The sequence below is a fragment of the Centruroides vittatus genome, unplaced genomic scaffold, assembly GCF_030686945.1.
Source record: "Centruroides vittatus isolate TY-2023 unplaced genomic scaffold, ASM3068694v2 contig_696, whole genome shotgun sequence".
NCBI lineage: Eukaryota > Metazoa > Arthropoda > Arachnida > Scorpiones > Buthidae > Centruroides > Centruroides vittatus.
The window spans coordinates 105,524-121,951 of record NW_027122440.1 but is presented as its reverse complement, the minus strand read 5'-3'; positions in this window follow the sequence as shown (position 1 = coordinate 121,951).

The window sequence follows — 16,428 nt, the reverse complement described above, 5'->3', positions numbered from 1 at the left end:
TTACAATAGTCTAACATCGAGTGAATTCACTAATCCTTAATGCGCGAAGGGGCCGAAAGAGAGTTCACAGAATTTGATTCCATACCTCGTTGATAATTCATATATAGGCACCAAGGAAACAAAATAAATCCGTTAGGCACAAAGGAAAAATTTATATCCACAGCAACTCGTTTACGGACGAAGATCGACTCCCTGGAGGGGGGAGAAGTGGCTTTTATAGTTTTGTGGTGGAAAAACTGTCACGTGATTAATGATCTTGGAGGTAAAGGTGTGTGTGGAGATTAAAGTTGTCTCTGAAATCTAAATATAATGATGAAATCAAACAGTGGGACGTGCGTTCCCACTGTTTTCTTTCTTCTGATTGCTGGGATTGGAGACGAGCCGCCATCTCGATACGTAGGGTAACATTAACCGTTTATTTTTAGATAACTTTTTAGGGAAGCCTAAGCTTCTCACTAGAGGGCCGCGAGCCGCTGGAACGCGATATGCTGGGAATGGCTGTAGAGATAACCTCCCGGAGAGAAAGTTGTGTACTTAATATGAAAAATTATTAAACAGCAAGATTAACGTTAGAAAGTTATCATTTTTAGTGTAGATTTGGCTGTAAAATTTGGGAAGTTTGTATTAATTTCAGAAGCCGCTGCCAGATGGCTGTACAGACTTCAAACAAGTGCCAAGGTCTATATAAGAAGGTCAGGACACGCGTGACCTATTTCTCGAGCCGCTAGTTTGGGGTTTTTTGAGTCGCATGTTTTAAGCAAACTTGTACGAGCAGTCAGTTTTATACGACATTAATTAAACTAAAATTGCATAAATCCAGTGATTTCCAGTCAAAAATATAATTTCGGATGATTATGCAACCCCAATTTTATGTAACTTTTCGATCAAATAGTTTAAAAGAAACAATCATCCATATCATTTGCTGTCGTGAATTGAAACTAATTAAATAGGTGCTAAAACTGATGCAATTACGTATATAGTCACTTCGTAAAGTGATGCAATAACATCAAAGAAGATTTAAAGTATAATAAAGAATATACAATGAAGTTATCCAAAATTTTATTTTAAAGCATTTACCAACACAATATTAATGCATTAAAAAAATAAATACTAAACTAACGTTTAATTAATGAGCATTTTTGGTTTTACAAAGGCTTAAACGTTTTATTTTCCTAATTATATAAACTTTAACAAAAACGAATAATATTAAACACAATTTAATGATATTTTTAACAGAGCTTATCTGTGACATAACTCCTTTCTCTGTAAACACACAGAAAGCTGTAAACTCCGTAAACCCATTGTTTAACGTTTTGAATACGTATATACGTAATAATAGTCGACTCACGCAGGAACCACGTGTGGTGAGCTCTATCGATAAGTCCCAAAATGGCCGCTGCTGCATAGAATCACAGGAGCGTGTCCTGACCTTCTTATACAGAACTTGACAAGTGCTATTGTGCGGAGTTGAGTTACGTTAATTGATTTTATTTTGTTCTGATTGGGTGAGAATTTTAATTATGTGAATGTGGTGCTAGACAATTAAATTAGTGTATTGTATTGATATAAAATTAGGCCTATTTACAGGCAGTCCTCTACTTACGAACATTCGACTTACGAACTTTCGAAGTTACGAACAAAGCCGAAAGATGGCGGGTTAAAGTGCAGTTGGTTATTTTTTATGTAGAGTCAAGTTTATTTTTGAAGTTTTACGTTAAAACACTTACAGCACATACATATGTACTGTACATTTGTAATTATTTTAAATGAGTAATTTTAATAAATAATGTACTGTACTGTACAGTACATGTGATTGATTTGAATTTATACTTTCCTTTAACAATCTTAATTCAACATTATTCAAGTAGCCTAAACATTAAATAATTGTAAAAACAACGTTGTATTTGAGTTTTGCGTCACACATCGTCTTTTCGAGTTACGAACTTTTCCACTTGCGAACGACCGCTACGAACGGATTAAGTTCGTAAGTAGAGGACTTACTGTATTATTAAATTCATTTCAGAGAATGCGGTGGTTGGAGCTGAGAAACACATGGGAGGAAGGAATTGACAGACTGAAACAGGCTTACAATGGGGAAAGATGATAAAGAGGGGAAGTGGACAGTGCAATAATGGCTGAAAGAAGAAAGAAAGAGTTTTCTTGTAGTGAGAAGAGACCAGCTTAGGGGGCATACAATAGATTGTACTCTTGTATTTCTGTGGCTAAGAGATGTATAGATAATTACTGTAAAATTATAAAGACAAAGTGATGTGTAAAAATTTAATAAAGCAGCCAAAATTGTGGGAAAAGACCACTGAAAGATGCGAGGAAGAGCGCTCGAAACAAGAACCCTATGACGCTGTGAGAATATGTCTACAAAAAGAAATTAGGTCAGGTAGGTTGGGAAACTGGAGGGGGGGAGGGAGAGAGCTAAGTGTTATTCTGTGACGTAAGTTTAAATCTAGTAGTAGGTAAATATTAATTTCTATATTTTTTTTAATCAGTTAGTTTACAGTTGTAATAATATGTGTAGCGGGGAGAGGGGAGCTACTAGGTGTAGACAGAATGAGGGTTGGGGGAAAAGGAGAACTTCAATTTGCAGTTAGATTTTAATTACGCATTAAATTGAGAAAATCGCGAGGACGACACGAGAGAGGATTTTGAATGATGGATTTAGTGACTGGGATATTTTAATTTGACAATTGAGTGTAAAATATTTAATCGCGAATTAATTAGCAGAGCCAGCACTGTCTACTATTGAATGCCCTATATGTGTAACTATATCTGCAGATTTTTCGTAAACACTTAAATATTCAAAATTATACACAGATTTCTTTTTTCTCAATGAAATTGAATATAATTCTGTTACATTTTAAGTCTCGACTGCTGGTATGAATTAATACTGTGGTGATTTATTTATTTAATTATTTAAATGTCTGTTTTTTCTTTTACAATAGATTATAAAATACTGTATTGCATCAAAGCATCGCATGATCGACGATGTAGGAATACAAATCTCAGTTACTTTTGAGATTATAGTTTGTGGAATGTTTTACTCGATTCCACAAAAGCCAAACGGCTGCGTAGTGACCTTGAGATACGGGACTTTATCACTCCTCAATGAGGTACATGTATATGCAATTTTCATTTTATTATACATCAGTTTAATTATTTTTCATGTTACAACCTTAAATTGTGTGTGTTAAAATCGCGTAAAAAACAAAAAAAGAAAAATGGGGTGTATTTCAAACCTTACGTCATGCGTTTTCTAACTTTTTCAATTCTTAATAATTAAATCCGTTCCAACCGGTTATTATTCTAAACTTTCATAATAATTATCACTTTTACCTTCTCTGGAAAGTATGGCCATCAGTCAAAAAATAACCTCCTGCATAAGATTTCGACATGGTTGGACCCGTATCTCGAAATGTCGAGAAATGTAAAATAATCATGGCATTTTCTGTATTTTTGGATACTAGTGTAAAGTTTAGTTCACACTGAGCGAATAGCGTAAGCGAATGAGAAAAGCGAAAAACGAGTTTTATTCGCTTAGCGAAATTGACCCATACAACCAAAAGCGATTGCGAATTTTAAGCAGCCGGTCATTTGCAAGAGAGAAAACGTCATCTCGAAAAACAAAATGGCTTCTGCCGATATTCTGTCGTTAACTACGTTTGTTTATTTATCGAGAAAGAAAGATACGTTAAAAAGAAAACGATGCAGAGTGAGAGGAATATTAAAAATCCGTAATCACAACATTTACTCTATTGCGTGAGGAAGTTTCTGTAGCCATCTTGAAAACAACAAGAACCACGTGACAACTAGCGGGAATAGGATTGGTGGCAAAATTTTTACGCTAGCGAAAAAGCTCGGCGGTTCCGAACTTCAAAGCGATTCGCGAAATAGTAAAATTCGCCGGAAACGACGTCACGTCTGACGTGTTATTCGCTCTGTTTTCCGTTTTCGCCAGCAAATCGCGCTCAATGTGAACCAGTGGCGTAGCGTGGGTGTCAGCCGCCCGGGGCAAAGGAAAATTACGTTCCTTAAATAAAATACAGGGAATCCCTACAAGTCAGTGTAGACGGTGTTGTCAGTCGCTACGATGAGCAACGATGTCATTATTATACGTTCATTTAAAGAAAGGGGATCCCCAGTTTCGTCACAGAATAAGTAATGAAAAATTCTGTGCTCATTTCAATCGGTCCGAATAGTAGATGCGACAAAAATATGAAATGAAATGATTCAAATTTTTACAAGATATTATTATTATTATTATTTACTGTGAAAAAATGCCGCCCCACTACGCTACGCCACTGGTGTGAACTAAGCTTTAGTCTTAATTGTGTGTGTGTGAGGGGGGACACGATTTTTTTCACCAAGTTTGATGCTTAATAACTCCTTTAACTTTTGGCAAAAATTTCTGAAATTTTGCAGGAGGGTTTGGATATTAAGGCTGATTAACATAACATAAATTTTTATGGTTAAAGGTGCAGGAAGTGATGAGATAGAAAGGAGTGATCACGTATCATATGTCATATTTCCAGTGATGTTAGATTTAATGATTTCACTCGTAATTAGCATTTAGACGTTTTTTAAAAATGTATAAAGCTCGTTTCTACCCAGAAAATTAAGCTTTATGTCATTTTATAATGATTAATAATATAAACATGTTTAAAATGAATGTAGAATTAAGGGAAACTTCGCCAGGCTGATATGTTTTAATGGATGTGTGCGAATAGTAATAAATCATTAACTTCTTGTTATTTTACATGAAAAAGAATAATAGATGCGAATGTAATCGTGTACTTCCATCATAAACATAAATGTTAAGAAGTTAATATACAAATACACGTAATAATCATAATACAAACTTGTTTCGACAGGTGATTTATAATAATTTATCAAATTATATAGAAGGAGACAAAAAGTGTGTAGTTAAATAAAATAAAACATTTTCTGAAAAATTTATAAAATATGAATTGCTATATACGAAAATGAATCACCAGCATCCACCATTTTGTGAATCTTCAAGTAAATCTGTAGAAAATAATAGTTGGAAACCTCGAAAGCTTTTTGACTTTTGTTAGATTTTGTCAATTAAACTGATTCGTGTTCAAAAAACGAATGATTTAATTCAGAAAATATTCTCTGCAACCGTTTAATTTTTTTAATATTTTATAATTGTTTGCTAAGATAATAATTTCGCAATGAGAAAAACAATGCAGCAGAAAAATCTTACCCAAAAAGTTATTCCAAACAATTATTTCGATACTTGTACCGGGAAATTAGTGGTGTCATTCAGCGTCGAAAGACACTTTGTCTATCGATGACGACCGGTTTTCTTCCTTATTTATATAATAATTAATTTCATGGCAACAGATCGAACACGCAAATATACCATGTTTTTCATCGAATTTTAGGAATTTTTTTTAGTTTGCAAATTTTGGCCTGGATAAAAAAAACGATTGTTGTGAGATGACCGTAATCAAGTGTTTACTCGAAATTATTAATGGTCTTATGATACAACTGAACTGAATTTTCTTTGTGTTTCGTATGTTTCTAGCTCACTATTCGATGGAAGGCGGTAAATACCATAAAACCACAAAAAGAAAACGATTTTTTAATAAAGGAAATTGTAATAACCAGTCTTTTTCGAAATCGCGCCTTGTTTTCAAAACGTGTATATTATAAATAAATTCATAATTCCGCTTATTTAATTATTATATAAAAGAAACCTGTTTTTGAAACAGTCTATCTGCACATTATCTACAGTTTCAATCTCTGTTTTATTTATTTATTTATTTACTGTACGTTTTGAATCTAGGAAGATTCATCTCTAATCTGTTTATTGTCATCCTAATCACTTTGTACCATTCTACTACTGTAATTTTATATGTGTAATCTCACTTTACATTCGATTCGCCTTAAAACAAACAGAGATAAAGGGAATTTAAAGGACACCAGACCTTACACCAGAAATTATTCTTTACTTTCTCAAACAATCTTCAAGAAAAAAAAATTCACGATTTTTTCTAGCTTTGTATTGTTTAAGTACTGTTATGATGCTGCACACTTAAACGGGAAATGCACTCTCCTCCTCATTTTCTTTCCTTTAAAAACATTTAGAACATCAATTTATTTAAGTTTATTTAATACATTAATTCATGATATTATAATATAGAAATTTCGATCGCCTATTAATCCTTAACTTCTAATTTGTATAACTTTGAGTTCGACCCCGTGAAAATCGTTAATACGAGTTTTCGATAAAGCCAACTAACAACTGTTGACTGTATTTGCACCTGCAGATAGAATAAAATTATTTCATGCAAAACGACTTTTTCCAGTGTAATTAAATCAATTAAATAACAGCAGAAAATTAAACAGGGATGCTAGAGTCGTGTTTACAAAAAATAGCAGATACGGATGTTGCGAATGCTTCTGAAAAAAATCATTAAATTCAGTCAAGGAAGTTTGCATCTTATCAATACTAAACTAAATATTTTATTGTACAGCTATTACTGTATTTACATATTTTCACAGATTTATCTATTATATTCTCCGCGTGTTAACACAAATCAACATCGTCCTCGAAAAATCTATTAATGTTTATTACCTGTTTGACGTGCTTACCAGTTGCGGTTATATGGTTTTTAAGGATAATTAGCAGAAATCTTATGTACAAAATGAAGGTGTTTGTATTATTTCGTATCTATTCGTAATTTTAACTAAAAGTCATTTACTATTCTTCTAATGTAAAGAAAGTATTATGTTGAATACAGGGAATTTAAAAAAAGCTTTTAAAAAGTGAATACTGAGAAAGATTTAATCTCAATTTATGATTTTGCGTAGAACTTTTGAGCAAGGATTAATGAAAAAAACCCATATTTTCGTAATTAATACAGTAAAATTATAACTTAGAATAGATGAAAAGTAGAGGAAAAAATGGTATTATGGAACCTTCCATTTCAAACTGATGATAAAGGAGAACACTTGCGGATTGTGGCTGAACTGCACTAGGCAGATATTCATGGCAAGGGAAAAACCCGTTTCACTTCAGTTAAACGGTTGTCCGTAGTGGATCAGCATATTTGTGTTTATCGAAATTCTAAATTAAATGGTAAGTGAATTTAATTATTTCTAAAATATAAAACGTGTAGTTGTAGGTTCACTGGTGCACGTATTCCGTTCCAGAGACTTAGGGGTACATATTAATCTGTGTGATGATCTCGTTGTTTAGAGTTTGGTCTTGACAGACAAGTTAATTCAAGATGGCGATGCGTAAAATACGGACCCCATTAGTGCTTTTAATATGGAACCCGTCTCCTCTGGAGTTCCGTATTAACAACAAATTTAAATCATAAAATAATTTTTGTAAAAGTATGTGGTAGATGAATGAAAAAATAGAAGGAAAATGAAAAAAGTAAAAATAGATACTTAACACTATAGATAAATCTAGCTAAATTCTGAAGTTAGTTTGGTTAAAAAACTGTTCTGGATAGATAAAAGTATTTTTTCAAACTGTTTTTTAAACTGGATAGAAAAGGAGTGATGTGTCATAACTGGAGTAGAGTCCGACTGAATAAAGGTTATACTTGTTATTAGCATTCACATCCGTAAAAATTAAGCTTTTCGGCATTTTATAATAGTTAATATTATAAAACTTTTAAAAATAAAATCTGGTAACAGATGACGCTATACACAATTTTTACTTTTTGCTGAGAATATGGCATGACTCATTGCTAGATATTTTTCTACAAGTTAATACAGTATATAAATACATATACTGTAATAACTACTTATGTAATAACAACAATGTGTGTTTTAATTAAACAGGCGATTTATAATATTTTACAAACTATTTAATTTATATTAATGTTATAATGCGAGAGTAAAATTCAACTTAAATTCGAAAAGTTACACTTAAAAAGGATTAAATTTAAATATAACTTTCGCTTAGTTTATTCATAAATACATGAAAAATATTACCCAAAAAGTTCTTCCAAACAGCTGTTTCCACACTTGATCTTGAGAATTAGTGGAGTCAAACAAAGTGTCGAAATTCACTTTATATGTCGACGACGATCGGTTTTCTTTATTATTTGTATGTTCAAGAAATGATTAATTACTTATCAACAGGTCAAATACGCAAATATCTGATGTCCTCCATCAAGTTTTTTTGTAGAAATTTTCTCTACTTTGCAGACTTTGGCCTCGGTAAGAAAATAAACGAATGTTGTAAGATGCAAGCATACAAATGATTACTCGAAATTGTTACTGATCTTATGATACAGCTGGACTGGTTTTTCTGTGTCTCGTATGTTTCTAGTTCACTACTTAATGGAAGGCGATAAATACCACAATAAATTGTATTTTTAATGAAGAAAAACTAATAACCAATCTCTTTTGAAATCGTGCCTTCTTTTCAAAATGTGTAGACTATAGATAAATTCATAATTTTGCATATTAATTATTATATGAGAGAAATTTGCTTTTGAAACAGTCTTTCTGCAATATCGTATAGAGTTTCAATCTCTACTTCCTTGTTGTATTTTCTGTACATTTTTAATCTAAAAAGATTCATCTCTCGATGAGAAAAAACGAGTTAAAATTTTTTTATTGACATCGTTATTTCTTTAATTAAAACAATTAAATGAAATTAAACAATAAATATTTAAGTACGTATATAAACACTGGTACGATGTCACCGTATGTACAGGAAATACGGATACAAATTGTCGTATCTTTTTAATGCTGAACTGTAAATATCAGTAAACTGTATGAATGAAACTATAAATTTGTATACAGTAAACTGTAGAAAATCGGATTATATTGTATATCTATAAATATATTGTTTGCATTTTCACCGTTTCATTTCTACTTACCTTGTGTGCATGCGAAAACGAATCAATTTCGTCCTTGGAGAGTCAATTAATGCTAATTACGTGCTTGGTGTGTTTAATTGCTTTCACGTATTTCGAATCGTTTTCTAACGATAATTACATCGATAAATAAAACACCCAGCAGAAAACATGTAAAAAAGAATTTTTTTTGTGTAATAAAGTTTTATTTCTTGCATTAGTTTATGGTTATTCGTCAGCTTTACTAAAGTCGCTCTTTCTCCTTAGTTACATATTTAAAACAGTAACTTTATAATTCTGAATAGGTGAGAAGCGTTCTTCTAAAAATAATTATACACTACGATTATAATTTTGGAATTACGCTAAACGAATCTCTCCGAAATACAGTAGAATCTGTTACACGCAACACCAGTAACTGATAGAACAGGCGATCGAATAATGACGTTTACAATTTCGTTTAAGTGAAGATTGACTGTGATTTGACAAAACGATAGTGCTATTTTTTATTAGTTATAGTGTGCACTAGGGTTTCTTATTTCCCAGTCTTTTGCTTGTCCCGGAATTCCGGGATAAAACTGAACTGTTTCCCGGCATAGAATTAATCATTACGAAGATATACAAAATATCTTGAAATCAAATGATATAATTATTTTTCATTTTTAAAGTAATTTAATACGTTTTGCAACCTCCAAAATCATATTGATAATACTGCGTAAGATTTATATTAAAATTACCTTTGAATTACGTAGAAATTTGCATAAATAGAAAAAAAAAATTATTAAAGTTTGCTGGAAACTGCATACTATTAACAACAACAACAACAAAGAAATGCTTTGAATTGAGTTGAAAATTAAAAAAAAAAGAACTTAGGTCAAATTTCTAACTTAATAGGTAATTTTCGTTTTATAAATGAAACATAATACAAAATGTTATTGTAAATTCTTATAATAAAATTTTAAAAACCAAAGATGGTCAATACTCCGATTACTCATCTGATAATTATTTTAGTAATGAAAAGTCCTACTACCGAAAGTGCCCTTTCTGATTCAATTGATATGAGTGGAATCGTGTTTAATGCATTTAAGAGAAGACAGATATTATGTGTTTTTTTCACTTGTATTCTGGAAGGTTTCTCGTTTGTTTTTGAGATTGTAGTATTTCTTTTGCTCTCTAGTATTGTTGATTTGTCTACCTCGGCTGCTTTAATAGAAACATCAATTTTATAGCCAAATAATTCGGTAGTTCGTTTGTCTTTAATAATCTGGTTTATCAAGAAAAACTTCACACTTGCAGACTTCGTACTTGTTTGTATCCTTGCCCATTGAAGCCATTGGGAATAGTTAAAATTAAGACAGCATAAGCGGAATTATTCCAAATATTACAGGCTCTGACAAGTAAAGAATTTTTAGAGTCCTGCTACAAATAAGTTAACTATGGATTATTGACCATTTGTAAGATGCCATAACGAGCAAAAATTCAAAAAACTAAAAAGTAGGTTTAAAATTAATAAATACAAATGAATTCTGACAGTTTATGACTTAATTATACTTTTTATTTGCAAAATTTCTTCAACCTTAACAAAATTATAAAAAAAGAAGTGAATTTTTAAGAAACTTTGGGAGATTTCCCGGGTTAAAGAAACAACCGGAATCCCGTGATCCCGTTTGAGAAACCCTAATAGCAATATTGCTCTATTGTACTGCTTTCGTATTGTTAATCTAATGAGATAGCGCAAGATGATGGAAACAAGCATCACAAAAATTTCACAAACTGTTTTCTTTCTTTTGTTTTCAGTTATCCAAGTTCTTGTGTTTGGATATTTTAATCGCACAGAAAATGCTTCTTATTAAATTTGAGACACTCTACAATTGTGTAATTTACATTTTGTCTGTATCATTCGTACGACGCGGGATAGGATTTAGTCTCGTAAAGTCGTCACGGTGTATTTCGGTGTCGGTGGACGATCGTCCCTTCACGACACTTGTGGTAAACTTGTATTTCGATGATATGTAACACGAACAATATATAGCTTAGTGTAACGCGTCTCTCTATGTCAGGTATATCGTCCGTAAGTTATATTTACTTGGTTATGTTAGGGCCCGCTGTAGCGGTTACGTCGCCCCGGACAAAAAGACAAATTGCTGCTCCTTAAGAAGTTATGAGTGACTATTATAGATATATATATAAAGTAATATATATTTATTTATTTATTCATATTCTTAATAAAAAATATTCATAATAAAATGATTTGATTTTTATTGAAAATAAAAAAATATGTACAGTACCTTTATTTAAAAAAAATCAAATCATTTTATTTAAATCTTAATAAAAGCATATATTTAGAAAGAAATATATAACATAACATTTATAATCAAGGAGCACAAAACAGTAGAAATTAATTAAGAAATATCTGTACCTAGCCACAAATTGTTAACCATATAATTTTTTACATTTTTAAATGCTATTGTATGGACCGGGTTAAGCCCGGCCCAAATTGTTTTTTTTTTCTTTTGTTAACCCCTTCGTGTGAAATTTTAGAAAAGTTCGAAATTGAAAGGATGTTCAGCCTTTCTCCGCCGGAAAGCACTTCATGTCTCTTCGGATCCTAACTCTTAGTCACGGAGATCAAATCACCAGCGATTCACCAACTATCACGATTGATTATCGGAGATAACGTGACCCGTAGTATATAAGAGAGGAAAAGGCTGATAACGGGGTCGCTGAAGGACCGAATATAACGCCTGGGACGTGGAGTTATGATCGAGACTCCAGGGCCGAAACTCTCCGACGCCGAAGCCCGCCGACGAGCCGCACCCGACCGATCCTCCTGCCTCTCCGACCGGACCGAAGACCGATCTGATCGCCTCCGTATATTAATCCTAGGAAGAGGTATAACCCCGAAATTTGTAAACTCTCGGTAATTGCCCCAAATGGTAGGAACCGGACGTGCTAGATTAGAGCTATTATCTGTATTTTTTTGTTGGTTTAAATAAATCGTGGTTTGTTGTCACAATGGTTTCGTTTATTCCAGCATAGCCTCTGTCTTATCGACGAGCCCATTCACTCCCTCTACTCGATCTGACAAATAATTAATCCCGATAATCCAGACCGGAGGTCAGCCCTCCGACATCCGGCGGGTCTCTCACTAACCCGTAAGCCACCAAAAAGGAGGTACGACTTCGTCTACCTCCTGGTGTTCTCACACTATTAAAAATGAATTATTGCACAAACAATCAAAATGCCATTACAGTAGCCCCCTATAATACGGTAGATACATTACGTGTTATATGAATTCCGTGTTGTAGGAGTCACTTAAATACATGAGCCAATCACAGCCTGGCACGTGTGCAGTTTAGGGTCTACCGCTGTTTGAAAGGTTTTTTTACACAAAATTAATCGATTCTAGACTAATTTGACTCAACATTTCCAAAACACGTATAATTTTTTGGGAATAATCCATATAAACTATGCTATAAACAAAAAATTGTACGATTACTTACCGAGTGTGCAACGTTCGACAACGCCATTGCTTAAGCTTGTTTTCGTCGCGGAGCGGCTCATCGAACGGCAGGCGCGAGTTTCTTGATAAGTTATTTTTCTGCGAAAAATTCGCTGAAATTTGGAGACATCATTAATAAAAATATAATTTTTATGGCCGTTAAATAATAAATGGTTTTTAGTAGGTCCGCTGCTCGTTTAAACTCAATGGTTTTTGCAATATCCGCTATTGGTCCAGAGTCGACCAACCCCGTCGCGACACAAGTCGGCGATGACGTTTTACCGTGTTATACGAGTCCCTTTTAGCGTGTTATACGAACACGAGCGCAATTTTTTCGCCGTTATACGAATCCGTGTTATATGAACCCGTATTATAGAGAGGTCTACTGTATTTTGAAAATAAAACAAATTCGCTAAAATCGCAAAATCTTTTTTTTCTTACTTTCAGTTCTGCAAACTTTTTATTACATCAATTTTATTATTGTCTACTAGTACGCAATTTCGATTAATAGGACCTATTATACTGGTTATAAGGATTCTACAATAGCAGTTTCACAGATCAGGAATTTATTTTGTTTGATATACCTGATTATTTGATATACAGGTAGCCTATATCAAATAAAATAAATTCCTGATCTGTGAAACTGAAGTTGTAGAATCCTTAAAACCAGTATAACAGGTCCTATTAATAGAAATTGCGTACTTGTAGACAATAATAAAATTGTAACAAATTTAGGACATTGAGGCATATTAATTTATTTTTATTGCATCTTTTAAATTTACTCGATCAGCAATATCATGCTCAATTGCCAACATGGCCAAACCATTAAGACGATTTTGTGTAGTAGTCGAACGTAAAAAGTTTTTAATTAATTTTAACTTAGAGAAACTCGTTTCGCCACTCGCTACAGTTATTGGTATCGTTAGCAATATTCTTAAAGCAATAGTAAGATTTGGGGCAAAATTTAACTTTGTAATTAAGCTCAGTACATTGATTAGGCTTTCTTTTTTTGCCCGAAAGCGAAGATACTCCTGAAATTTCCTCTGCTAATTCTACCCCATTTAGGTCAACAGAATCACCATCAGTTAAAATGCATTCTAAATTCTTACAGCATTTTAGTAGCATTTCTTTGGACATATTTAAATTGTATATATTATATAAGAATTGAAAATATGGGCCATCCATAAATTACGTAAGGTATTTTAGGGTGAGTGGGGATCAAGGATTTCTTACAATTTCTTACTCAGGTGTAATAGATTTCGTCTTACGTAATATTCTTATTTTTATTTTTTAATCTCGTTCAGTGGCGGAGTTTTGAATTTGGCGGTTTCTATTAAGAATGCTCGTTGTAATAACGTCATCTTGTGTGAGGTGATAGAATAATAACACTAGCAGACTCACGCTCTACACATATTTTATCATGGGAGAAAGGCTTTGTGGTGATTTCTCTCTCTCTCTCTTTTTTTTATTAGAATAAGTGAACCACTCCTATGGGTGTATAACACTAAGAATACGTAAACCGAAATACATGATACAAAGTAAACAAAATTAGTATTCGGCTTTTAGTGAAAACAAAAATGTAAAACTAGAAATTACAAATAATAGTCTTTTTTTCCATATACAGTCAAACCTGTTTTTATGCGCTCTTTTTATGTGCGATTTTTATTTGTGCGATTTTTTTAATGCGAATTTTTAATTTATGCGGTTTTTTTTTGTGCGATTTTTTATTTGTGCGGTATAGTTGGCGACTAGTTTCGTGCGATTCATCATGTCTCACGTTGACTTATTATAGCTAAATAAACTTATTATAGCATAAATGCACTTATTATAGTAATATTATTGCATGAATATGCGAAAAATGAAATAATTTACTTTTTAAGTCAACAAAACACCACCTGGACAAAAATATGTAAAACAGACGATAGACCAGACGATGCAGTCAAGTGCTGATATCTGTTGTCAATAAGTTCTATTTCGTACGGTTTTGAGTTATTTTCTATGTGAGACTTTTTTTATGCGGTCCCTGTTGACCGCATAAAAAAATATTTTTTAATTGTGTTGCGAAAACTATTTTTTACAGCCATTCGTGAAGTTTCGTGCAATTTTTTTTAATGCGTCTTTTTTAATGCGGTCCCTATCCCCCGCATAAAAACAGGTTTGACTGTATTTTTAACATAATAGTAAAAAGCATCAAACAGTGGCTTCTGAACAAGCATGTCGAGTGGATATGCTTGATAGATAATATGGTCGACAGTGTCTAGGTTTTCTGTAGAGCAATAGCAAGAGGCAGTTTCTGCCCGGTTATACATCGCCAGGTAGCTTCTAAAATTACCATGCTCAGTAAGTTGAGCAGTAGCAAACGTTAAATCTTTAAATGACGATGAGAACCTGCATTCAACACTAGGGAAAATAAAGTCTTCTTATTCTACCAATTTTTCTGCTCAACCATTGTTGATTTCACTTTCGCATAGCGTTGTCATGAATATAATTTTTAATGCTGCTACGTCAGAGAGAAATGTGAGTGTAGTACTAGTCAGTGTCCTTTTCAGCTGACTTAGCCTCAAAGTCGGCTTTTTCATTTCCTAGTATGCCAGTATTGCCAGAAACAAATATAAAAGTTATCTTATTTACAAGATTTTTAATATGGTGCTAGATATATGTGATTTTATTGCTATTGCAATTGGGATTTAATAGAGCTTTTAGGACACACTGAGAATCACTGTAAATGTTGATAGACAGAGTTTTGTTTGGTAGTGATGTGGTCCACTGAACAGCTTGGTAGACAGCATCTTCTTCAGCTTGGTATGTGGGGGTATCTGTACCTTCTAACATATTATGGGCAAAATATGTCAGTTTGGAGGAAGATACAAATACTTGAGCCGACATGAAAGGTGCTTTTGGACCCATCTGTGTAGATATTAATGTCTGCATGGTTATCCATGGAGAAAGCAGATGACACCAAATTTACCCTGGGGATAACCTTGTTTACAGCCTGATAGTAGGGTAATTGCAATGTGGTAGCATATGAACAGCCGTAAATAGGAGTAGAGACCGTTGTTGAGTCTTGATGTTTGTAGTTCTGATGTTGTAGTTTAAAACCTTTTCTACAATACAAAGGCAAAGGAAGGAGCTCTGCTAGTATCAGAGAGGAATTTAATAAATATAATAAATATAAATATTGCCCCATTATATAGAGTTTTACAAGCTTCGTGATTTAGTCCCCAGGTGCACCTAGCACATTTTAGTAGCATGTAGTTTATTTTCTTGGCCTTAGCCAAGATGTAATCAATATGGTAACGGAATGTGGTTTCTCTCTATTGTCTCTTGTTTTATTTTGTATGACGTTTCTGTTTACACGTGCACTAGCTAGTCGATCTGTCAAAGTATTTTGCGTCCTTTTGTGAAAATTATAATTAATATAAAAATGAATATTATGATGTTGATTAATGATGATAATAATAAAAATATTGTTAATAATTAAAAAATAAAGCTCTTAAAATAAATTGTTCATTCGAATTCATTAAATATTTATATTTTTAAATTTGTTCACATAGTCTTTTATAAATAATAGTACAGTAGAGACTCGTAAATCGGAACCACGGTAATCGAAATTGCCGGTAATCGGAACGATTTTCAGTCGGACTGTGTCGTGCTGAATCGAACGTTTTTGATACTAGATTTACTTCTAAAGTATAATTTTTATGTTTTTATATTCTTCAATATATTTATTTTTTTTGTACAAAATGAAAAAATAATTTTTAACGATACGATAGCCTCGATTATTATTATAAAAATTTTCGTTAGGCTTAAAATCGACGAAAATTCAACACGAAGCGACACGCAACGGAGAAAAATTTGAACATCGGACAGGTTAATGTATTTTTTCGTACACAATCGGTAATCGGAACAAATCACTAATCTGAACAACCTCAGTCCCCAATTGATTCCGATTTTCGGTTCTCTACTGTACATATTAATTAACTAATTAATAATTATATATTTTGGACCTAAGGTTTTTAGAGTTTCATAAAACAATTTTTTTTTGTTAAAACTTTTCTATAAAATTAT